The sequence below is a fragment of the Pelobates fuscus genome, chromosome 12 (genome assembly GCF_036172605.1).
Source record: "Pelobates fuscus isolate aPelFus1 chromosome 12, aPelFus1.pri, whole genome shotgun sequence".
In the NCBI taxonomy this organism is placed as follows: Eukaryota; Metazoa; Chordata; class Amphibia; order Anura; family Pelobatidae; genus Pelobates; species Pelobates fuscus.
Window position 1 is genome coordinate 128941654 of NC_086328.1, and position 11564 is coordinate 128953217.

At 43.5% G+C, this 11564-nt stretch overlaps 1 protein-coding gene across 2 annotated transcripts in view; it reads right to left on the bottom strand.

Moving 5' to 3' along the window:
• Nucleotides 1–11564, bottom strand: part of TCP11L1 (t-complex 11 like 1) — a 53829-nt gene that overhangs the window by 34734 nt on the left and 7531 nt on the right. The window contains exon 1 of one of the 2 annotated variants that reach the window (XM_063438229.1): nt 1911–2485. The exons of the other annotated variant lie outside the window; for it this stretch is intronic. The gene's annotated coding sequence lies outside the window, so the exon portion shown is untranslated. Of the gene's footprint in view, nt 1–1910; nt 2486–11564 lie in introns of those variants that run through there. 2 annotated transcript variants of the gene reach the window in all.

Genomic DNA, 11564 nt, shown 5'->3' on the forward strand with positions numbered 1-11564 from the left:
CGTGGGATTTGCGGCCCTTCATGGGTTCCGGTTGTTCCCTAGGTGGGCTGGCTGTGAGTGGTACCGGGTCAAAGTCGCCCGGTCCCAAAGGGTAATGTGCGGCAGCCGCAGGATTCCAGCGCGGTAGGCCAGAGGCACTCTGCGATGGGTTTTGGTGCACGAGGCATATAAAATAAAAAAAAAAGGCATCTACAGGTCCGGTGTACTGTCCCCAGCACTTCTATCGCTGTTGGGGCCCTGGATGTCGGGCGGTTCGTAAGTTGGGGCAATAATTTGCTTCAGTATTGGGGAGCTTGGGGAAATGGCATCTGCTCCTGAACGCTGCCGGCTCTGCCCCGTTCTGAGATATTTTAAGTGACTTACTAATAAAAATTTATGGAACTAAAATATAATTTAGAAGAACAATGTTTTTAAAAGGGAGGGACAGCAGGATGTGGGCCCAAATTAGGGACTGTCCCTCGTAAATAGGGACACTTTGGAGATACGCAATGTGTCTGCATTATGAACCTGCCAGCACAAATGCCTCTATAGAAAGGGAACATATATCTGACACTCCTACACTGTCATTGCTATAATATGGCATTTAAAAGGTCAATGACAGCTGAGTTCCCCTTTTAATGAAGCAATCAATTTTAAGGACCAGTAACTAATTGTACTGTGATGTTTTAACGGCCTTCCTGGCACACATTCACCAAACAGAAAGCTGTAGGGAGTTCGCAGGAGAATTGGGAAAATGTGAGACAGAAAAAGTTTAAATTATAACAAAAAATTTTTTTAAAAATTGGTCTTTAATTTCTTTCAAGTTGTGGCCTGGATCATAATCTATTATTTGATCATTATCTACACATTAACAGCTGCATTGAAGCTGCCGTGATCACAACAGATTTCATCAACACTTTTCTCACAAACAGTTTTACAATGGTAATCATAGTTACAAAAGTTCTGCAAACTGAAGGGTTTCTAAATCACTTCAACGAGGACTCTGACAATTTATCCTGGAATTTACCCAAAATGAGTCTGTGATACATTTAATAGAAACTACATTAGGAACATTATAATAATAATAATAATAATAATAATAATAATAATAATAATGTAATATGAAAGTTAGCACAAGTAAACAGTGGGCTAGAAGGGAAGAGATGTGTATGTTTTCAGGAAAGTACTTCCATCATTATAAATATGAAAAGGAAAAGCAACCAAAGCCTCAATTTAATATTTAATAAGCTTTCCAAATTATTTCATATTTTTAGATAAGCTTTTAAAATATATTTTTTTATTAAAATATAAAAAAAAACATAATCAGTATATCAAAAACTATGAAAATATTACACAATTAAGATATAATTTTCATAATGACATTTTAAAAGTTTATCCAACAATATTAAACTGAGGCCCAAGTCCGCAATGAGTTGTTCTTTTAGATAATATTTTATTTTAGTGAATTTATAGAGAATGGACAGCAGTGAAGTAGGATAATTGTGGTTCATACTGGATATCCCACAGTAGTCAGTTCAACAGAGACATTGCACAAAAGGTATTTACATATATGGATAGAAACAGAGAGAATACAATAAAAGGGGTTATTCAGAAAGCTGCCAAAAGGTCATCAAAAACAGACAATTCAGAAAACACTCTTTTAGGCTAAATTCTTGAACTTACTGCTTAGTAAATAAACCCTTAGGGAAAAGACATGAAATGAAAGTCAGATAGAAATTGGGGGCTGGATTCCTAAAGATATATTTACAGGAAGCAGAAGCACATTCTAGCACATCAATCAATAAAAGCAATAGTAATTACAGCATTAGAATAGTGGGGCTGATTCCAACACCTTCACATCGTGTTTACATTCATTCACCTCTCAGTGAAACAATGTTACCAGGAAAACATCAACAAACAACAACACTCACCAATGGAGGGCAGGATAGGATGGAGCAGCTGATTTGAAGGTTTCCCAGAGCAGTATATTCTGTATATCAGGCAGTCTATGTGTGCATTGTTAACCCAGAGCAGTATATTCTGTATATCAGGCAGTCTATGTGTGCATTGTTACCCCAGAGCAGTATATTCTGTATAGCAGGCTGTCTATGTGTGCATTGTTACCCAGTGCAGTATATTCTGTATAATAGGCTGTCTATGTGTGCATTGTTACCCCCAGAGCAGTATATTCTGTATACCAGGCTGTCTATGTGTGCATTGTTACCCCAGAGCAGTATGTATACCAGGCTGGCTATGTGTGCATTGTTACCCCAGAGCAGTATATTCTGTATAGCAGGCAGTCTATGTGTGCATTGTCACCCCAGAGCAGTATATTCTGTATAACAGGCTGTCTATGTGTGCATTGTCACCCCAGAGCAGTATATTCTGTATAGCAGGCTGGCTATGTGTGCATTGTCACCCAGGGCTGCCCAGAGCAGTATATTCTGTATACCAGGCTGTCTATGTGTGCATTGTCACCCTGTCACCCAGGGCTGCTCACCCAATCACAGGAATAAGTAAGAGATATAATGTTGCAAATCATTCAAGGAACAACCAAGGCTGTATTTACGGAAGTGCAAACGAGGCATGCCGGGAAATGTAGTTCAGTGGCAAGGTGGAGATTGACTGATTTATTTATTTATTTATTTATTTTGCAAGCAGTCAGTAGAGGCTGTGATGAATCAGGGATCCATTTCTATTTGGGGGGGGGGGGGTCTGCAGGGCGTTCACAACCTCCCCTTGGCAGAGAAGGGGTTGGTTCACATTGATGAGTCTTGTTTTTACTGGAATCATTCCATATGGGAGCTAAAAATAATAATTAGAATGAAATATGAGAGCTGCCTTGGGTTACAGGCTATTCTGTACCATAGAGTAATACTTTATATAATAATCAGTATTAACAATCAGAATTTGGAAGGATTCATACAAACCATAACCACCACAACCAAGTCATCCTATCTGAAGTGGTTATGGTGCAAAGACAATGTCCCTGCAAGTTTTTATTGTATTTATTTTTATAATTTAAGAGAGAAATAATGCATGCTATCACTAGACACAAAAATGTAAAACATTGATATTACCAATACAGGAAGACAGTAATACAACTGGTTGGTTGATAGCCCAAGAGACATCTGTACACACAGAGGTTTAGGTCTGTCTCTCTGGGCTGTGACCCAATGTTCATGGGGGGGATACGGGGAGATGTCCATGGGTTAAGGTCTTGGAGGAGGTACAGTGATGGGTTAAGGAGCTGGGAGGTACAGTGATGGGTTAAGGTCCTGGAGGAGGTACAGTGATGGGTTAAGGTGCTGGGAGGTACAGTGATGGGTTAAGGTCCTGGAGGAGGTACAGTGATGGGTTAAGGTGCTGAGCGGTACAGTGATGGGTTAAGGTCCTGGGAGGTACAGTGATGGGTTAAGGTGCTGAGAGGTACAGTGATGGGTTAAGGTGCTGGGAGGTACAGTGATGGGTTAAGGTCCTGGGAGGTACAGTGATGGGTTAAGGTGCTGGGAGGTACAGTGATGGGTTAAGGTCCTGGGAGATACAGTGACGGGTTAAGGAGCTGGGAGGTACAGTGATGGGTTAAGGTGCTGGGAGGTACAGTGATGTTCCCGCCCGTTATGTATATTGTAACCCTTACCTGCCATCCGTGGTTGGGTGGATGAGGGAAGCCAATGGCATGTTCCTCCAATATCAATATATATTATCTAGAACCAACTGCCCATGGATGGGGCAAGGGAGAAACAGTGGCAGTAACCCCATATTTTATTATAGAGCCCCCACACACCACCCCTTGGGTTGGTGATGGACTGTAACATATATACATAACTTAAGGAATCACCAAAGCAGATGGTCAAATAAAATAAATATGATAAAGGGTTACTTCAAGTATCAAAACCACTACAGCAGTGTTAACTAACAATTTTATTCATATTTTATTTGACTAAAACTAGTAAAATCTAAAACAATTCAGATGACTAAAATAAGACTAAAACTAAAATGGCTTTTTAGTCAAAAGACTATGACTAAAACTGAATTAAAATTTGCCGCCAAAAATAGCACTGGCGGGTAAGACACATGGGGGAAGGAGGAAGGAAATGAGACACGTGGGGGGATGAGCGAATGAGACACATGGGGTGCTGGGAGATTGAAACACATTGGGGGCTGGGAGAATGAGACACCTGGAGGGACTGGGAAAGATGAACACATAGAGCGGCTTGGGGGAATGAGACACTTGGGGGAGATGAGATGCATGGAGGGGCTACGGGGGACACAACTAACATAAAGGGCCTGGGGAAGAAAGCAACAAGGTGCTGGGGGGAAGAGACCCACAAATGGGGCAATGGAGAAAAATAGACACACAGAGGGACTTGATGGGGGGCAAAGAGCCAGAGAGGGGTTGGGGAAGGGGCAAAAGAGACAGATATAGGCTTTAACTAAACCCATTGGATTTTAGTCGTGTCGATTAATATCTACTGGAGATTTAGTCAACTGAAACTAGACTACAACTAGAACAATTCAGATGACTAAAATATAACTAATAGTAAAATGGCTTTTTAGTCAAAAGACTGACTAAAAATGAACACTGCATTACAGCCTTCTGGCTCAGTTTTGCGGTAATGGGGCAAACTGTTTGGAATGGTTTGCCCTCTTACCTGGGTCCCTACCGAGCGTAGAGGGTCTTATTTGGCCAGTAACGCTATTTCTGCATATCTGCATGATCCGAGATTGATCCCTTCGGTCATTCATTGGCTGAGAGCATCAGCTGACCGCTCTCAGTCAATGAGTGCAATTCTGTGCATTGGAATAATGACATCAAATTTATTTATTTATAAAATATTTTACCAGGATGGATACTTTGAGATTTCTCTCGTTTTCAAGTGTGTCCTGGGTCTTTCTCCACAAAACATTGCATTGTTACAATAGGATACAATATTCCAAAAAATACATTATACAAACTACCGTGTTTCTCCGAAAATAAGACCGGGTCTTATATTAATTTTAGTCACACAAAACACACTAGGGCTTATTTTCAGGGTAGGGCTTATTTATTTACGGTACCGGTATGTACATTGAACCCCCCCTTTAATTAATCCACCCCCCTTTAATTAATCCACCCCCTCTAATTAATCCACCCCCCCTTTAATAAATCCACCCCCTCTAATAAATCCACCCCCTCTAATTAATCCACCCCCTCTAATTAATCCACCACCCCTTTAATTAATCCACCACCCCTTTAATTAATCCACCACCCCTTTAATTAATCCACCACCCCTTTAATTAATCCACCCCCTTTAATTAATCCACCCCCTTTAATTAATTCACCCTCCCTCTAATTAATCCACCCCCTCTAATTAATCCACCCCATCTAATTAATCCACACACCCCCTCTAATCCACACCCCCCTCTAATTAATCCACACCCCCCTCTAATTAATCCACCCCCTCTAATTAATCCACACCCCCCTCTAATTAATCCACACCCCCCTCTAATTAATCCACCCCCCTTTAATTAATCCACCCTCCCTTTAATTAATTCACCCCCCCTTTAATTAATTCACCCCCCCTTTAATTAATTCACCCCCCCCCCTTTAATTAATTCACCCCCCCCCTTTAATTAATTAAGTCCCAGACATAAAATACCGGTATCTACTCACAGTTCAAAGAGTCCGACCACTGGGTGCCTCACCGCCCGGAATGGATCCTTCTGCTGAAGATCTGTGAAGGCAGACTGACGGCGCTGCGCATGTCGTCATCACGCTGCGCACGTCGTCATCACGCTGCGCGATGCCGCGGCCCGCAACGCTCCTCCCCCTCCTCATAGAAGAAGGAAGTCCCGCCAAAGGTAAAATGCCTAGGTCTTATTTTCGGGGTAGGGCTTATATTGCAGCCCACCCCGAAAATTCGGCTAGGGCTTATTTTCGGGGTAGGTCCTATTTTCGGGGAAACACGGTATATACATACACACATATATAAATTTAACACATACCCGGTAATAAATATATTCAACCATGACAGGTGCATTCTGTATTGAGGTATATTGCCATAGATCTCTTAAAAGATTTTAGATTGAATGAAGATTTGACTGTGTCCATTAGGTTATTCCATAATTGCGATGCTCTTTAGGAAAAGGAGAATCGAGCCCCTTTATTTGTGTATTGTGGTATGCTAAATATCGTGCTAGTACGGGATCGGAGGTTACAGGAGGTGGGAACAGCCGGGGAGAGCATTCTACTCAGGTAGGATGGGAGCTTCCCAGAAATGCTCTTATGCACAAGGCTGGAAAGATGAAGAGTGCGTTGGGATTCTAGCGACAGCCAGTTTAGCTCTTTTAACATGTCACAGTGGTGGGTAAAGAAATTACATTCTAGTACAAAGCGGCAGAACTAATTATATAACGTATTATGTTTATTAAGGTGGGTTTGCGGTGCGGGTGCATACACCACATCCCCATAATCAATGACCGGCATTAGCATTTGTTGCACTATCTGTTTCCTTACTGTAGGGCTTAGGTAGGATTTGTTTCAGTACAGGGCACCTAGTTTTGGGTAAAGTTTTGAAGAGATTTTTTCAATGTGAAAGTCAAAGGATAGATTGGGGTCTAGCAACATACCTTGATTTTTAAAAGAGCAGACTGCTGGCAGTGTTCCATTTGAATTTGTTCTGATACAATTGTTGATTTTGTAGTTTACGTTATTTAGGTACAGTTCCAAAGATCATTGTAACAGTTTTGTCATGTGTTTAGGAAGAGTTTGTTATCCGCTATCCACTTTTCTACCTCTGTGAGTTGATTTTGGAGCACAGCCTCAAGCTGCGGTAGCTTGGGTTACTAGCGTAGATTACTGTGTCGTCTGCGTACATGTGTACAGTTGAGGATTTGCAGACGTTAGGCAGATCATTTATAAATATTGTGAATATCAGGGGGCTATTTTTAACCACTCTCTTCACAGCACATGTTGAGAAGTTAAAATTATTTTTGGCTTCTCCAAAATTTTTTTAGAAAACAAAATTTCCAAAGGAAGTTTGATTTATAAAAATAATCATTCATCTAAATCGTTTTATTTGTTTAATTTAATTTTTTCAGCTAACAGTTTTTTCTTATATATACAGCTCTAGTATTATTTATCTATTTATAATCCAACGCTGCAAGGGGTGGAGTTATATCTGCAGCAGCAGAGGAGAGGTTAAACTTGCTTGGAGAAACCCTTTAAAATCAATTTGTATCTTACAAGTTTGGTAAATAATTTGTCCAGCCAGCATTCACTCCGAGCAATCCCTGTCAAAATTTGAAAACTACGATCAATATGTTTTGTATTACTGACAAAACTTTGACAGATTACTCCAGCTTCATTAATTCTGGCTCGTCGTCATGTAGGACAAAATTAAAAGAACCTTAAAGGCTTCCTATAGGTTTTCAGAAGGGCGCTCAGCCAGATGCCTTATCTGTATATTGCATATCCGGCCCCTGTTATCAAGGTCTTCTAAGTGTCCCTGTAGGAAAGGTTAAAGGAACTTAACATGTATAGCTTGGAGGAAAGACGAGACAGGGGGGATATGATAGAAACATTTAAATACATAAAGGGAATCAACACAGTAAAGGAGGAGACTATATTTAAAATAAGAAAAACTACCACAACAAGAGGACATAGTCTTAAATTAGAGGGACAAAGTTTTAAAAATAATATTAGGAAGTATTACTTTACTGAGAGGGTAGTGGATGCATGGAATAGCCTTCCAGCTGAAGTGGTAGAGGTTAACACAGTGAGGGAGTTTAGGCATGCGTGGGATAGGCATAAGGCTATCCTAACTATAAGATAAGGCCAGGGACTAATTAAGGTACCGTATATACTCGAGTACAGGGCCGGACTGGGAACAAAATTCGGCCCGGGCATTTTTTTATCAGAGCGGCCCACTAAGAAGGGGGCGGGGCAGAGAGGGTGTGTTTTGTCATCACTAACGACAAACACGCCCCCTTCTCAAAGTGCAGGCCAGGGCAGACCATGCGCAGAGCTCTGCTAAAGATCTCTAGCATGAGAAAAAAGCCCTGTATTTGTTCTGCACAGTGCAAGCAAATTTAATAACATGCTTGCACTGTGTTTCCTTGCAACTTGTCTCTGGTGTCTCTATAAATGGATACCAGGAGACAAAAATGCCAGGAAAGAGTATTGTGCATGTGTTTGGAGCTTGCTTGTGGGATTGTGTGTGTGTATAGTGTGAGCTGATTGTGGTGTGGTATTGTGTAATAAGGTCGGTTTTAGTCGTGTTGTGTTTGTGGTGTAATGTAATGCATATGTGGCTAGGGGCTGTAGAGAATGTGTGTATAGGGGATGTAGCAAGTGTGTGCATACAGGCTATAGTGTGTGTGTGTGGGTGTGTGTATATATGTGATGTAGTGTTTGTAGAGAGTGTGTGTTTAGGGGTGTAGTATGCGTTTGCTTACAAGGAATCTAGTGTGTGTATAGGGGATCCAGAGTGTGTGTGTGTATATATATATATATATATATATATATGTGTGTGTGTATGTTTGGAAGTATTGTGTATGTGTGTTGGGGAGGTTCTGTGTGTATGTGAGGGGTGCAGTATGTGTGTATGATGGATGCTGTGTATGATGTGTGTGAGGGTGCTGAGTGTGATGTGTGTGAGTCCTGAGTGTGATAGTGCTGTGGATAATGTGTGTGAGTGCTGAGGGTAATGCGTGTGAGAGTGCCGAGTGTGATAGTGCTGTGGATGATGTGTGTGAGTGCTGAGGGTAATGCGTGTGAGAGTGCCGAGTGTGATAGTGCTGTGGATGATGTGCGTGAGTGCTGAGTGTGATGTGTGTGAGAGTGCTGTGTATGATGTGTTTTGTGATAGTGCTGAGTGTGATGTGTGTGTGAGTCCTGAGTGTGATGTGTGTGAGAGTGCTGAGTGTGATGTGTGTGTGAGTCCTGAGTGTGATGTGTGTGTGAGTCCTGAGTGTGATGTGTGTGAGAGTGCTGAGTGTGATAGTGCTGTGTATGATGTGCGTGAGTGCTGAGTGTGATGTGTGTGATAGTGCTGTGTATGATGTGTTTTGTGATAGTGCTGAGTGTGATGTGTTTTGTGATAGTGCTGAGTGTGATGTGTGTGTGAGTCCTGAGAGTGCTGTGTGTGAGAGTGCTGAGTGTGATGTGTGTGAGAGTGCTGTGTGTGAAAGTGCTGTGATGGGTTTGAGAGTGCTGTGTGTGATAGTAGTGAGAATGATGGGAGTGAGAGTGCTGTGTGTGATGGGAGTGAGAGTGATGGGAGTGAGAGTGCCGTGTGTGATGGGAGTGAGAGTGCTGGGAGTGAGAGTGCTGGGAGTGAGAGTGATGGGAGTGAGAGTGATGGGAGTGAGAGTGCTGTGTGTGATGGGAGTGAGAGTGATGGGAGTGAGAGTGCTGGGAGTGAGTGATGGGAGTGAGAGTGCTGTGTGTGATGGGAGTGAGAGTGATGGGAGTGAGAGTGCTGTGTGTGATGGGAGTGAGAGTGATGGGAGTGAGAGTGCTGTGTGTGATGGGAGTGAGAGTGATGGGAGTGAGAGTGATGGGAGTGAGAGTGCTGTGTGTGATGGGAGTGAGAGTGATGGGAGTGAGAGTGCTGTGTGTGATGGGAGTGAGAGTGCTGGGAGTGAGTGATGGGAGTGAGAGTGCTGGGAGTGAGTGATGGGAGTGAGAGTGCTGTGTGTGATGGGAGTGAGAGTGATGGGAGTGAGAGTGCTGTGTGTGATGGGAGTGAGAGTGCTGTGTGTGATGGGAGTGAGAGTGATGGGAGTGAGAGTGCTGTGTGTGATGGGAGTGAGAGTGCTGTGTGTGATGGGAGTGAGAGTGCTGTGTGTGATGGGAGTGAGAGTGCTGTGTGTGATGGGAGTGATAGTGCTGTGTGTGCATGTTAGAAGGGATTGAGTGTTGGGGGGGGTAAAATAAAATGTAGCATTATGCCCCCCCTCCCTTCTTACCTGTAGCCTGGGAGGTGGGGGGGTACCGGCACGCTGGTGAGTGGGAGGGGGGGACCGGCACACTGGTATCTTCCCTGGCGGTCCAGTGGGTGAGTGAACTCTAGCCTGCGAGGCTAGAGTTCACTCTCGCGAGATCCGGTCGTTGCCATGGCAACGCGCCGGATCTCGCGAGAGGAACCCGGCGGAGCTGCAAGATAGAGCTCCGCCGGGTCCTCTCCCTCCCCAGCCGCATGTCTCTCCAAGTGGGCCGGTGAGGGAGATCTCTGATCTCCTCACCGGCCCTTCATTGAAAACAGCGGGGCCGGCGCTCGGATAGTGCCGGCCCTGCATAGATCGGCAGGGGAGATCCTGGGACTTCCCCTGCCGGCCTTGGCCCCACGGCCACCGCGGCCCACCGGGCATTTGCCCGGTGTGCCCGATGGCCAGTCCGGGCCTGCTCGAGTATAAGCCGACCCGAATATAAGCCGAGGCCCCTAATTTTACCCCAAAAAACTGGGAAAACGTATTGACTCGAGTGTAAGACTAGGGTGGGAAATGCAGTAGCTACTGGTAAATTTCTCAATAAAATTAGATCCTAAAAAATTATATTAATTGAATATTTATTTACAGTGTGTGTATATAATGAATGCAGTGTGTGTGTGTGTGTATATAATGAATGCAGTGTGTGTGTATGAATGCAGTGTGTATGAATGCAGTGTGTGTGTATGAGTGCAGCGTGTGTGTATGAGTGCAGCGTGTGTGTATGAGTGATGTGTGTGTATGTATGAATGCAGTGTGTATGAGTGCAGTGTGTGTGTATGAGTGCAGCGTGTGTGTATGAGTGCAGTGTATGTATGAATGCAGTGTGTGTATATGAGTGCAGTGTGTGTATGAGTGCAGTGTGTGTATGAATGCAGTGTGTGTGTATGAATGCAGTGTGTGTGTGTATGAGTGCAGTGTGTGTGTGTGTGTAGCTGAGCCTTGGTTGGGGGTGGGCAATTTAATTTAATTTTTTTATTATTTTAATAATGTTTTATTATTATTATTTTTTTAATTTAATTATTATTATTTTTTATTATTTTTTTTAATTTTAGTTAAAAAAAAAATTAGTCCCCCCTCCCTGCTTGATACATGGCAGGGAGGGGGGCTCTCCTTCCCTGGTGGTCCAGTGGCATTGGCAGTTCAGTGGGGGGGGGAAGGGGCTGTCAGAGAGCACTTATCTCTCTTGCAGCTCCTGTCAGCTCCCTTCTCCTCCGCGCCGGTCCGGTCAGCTCCTCTGTCAGCTCACAGTGTAAGTCTCGCGAGAGCCGCACTATGACCCCGCGGCTCTCGCGAGACTTACACTGGGAGCTGACCGAGGTGCTGAACGGATCGCCGCGGCGGAGGAGAGAGCTGACAGGAGCTGCAGGAGAGGTAAGTAAACTCTCTGCAGCCCCCACAGCCCCCTGTCTGTATTATGGCAATGCAAATTGCCATAATACAGACATTGACTCGAGTATAAGCCGAGTTGGGGTTTTTCAGCACAAAAAATGTGCTGAAAAACTCGGCTTATACTCGAGTATATACGGTATTTAGATTTGGGCAGACTAGATGGGCCGAATGGATCTTATCTGCCGTCACATTCTATGTTTCTATGTTTTATTTCAAGTAGA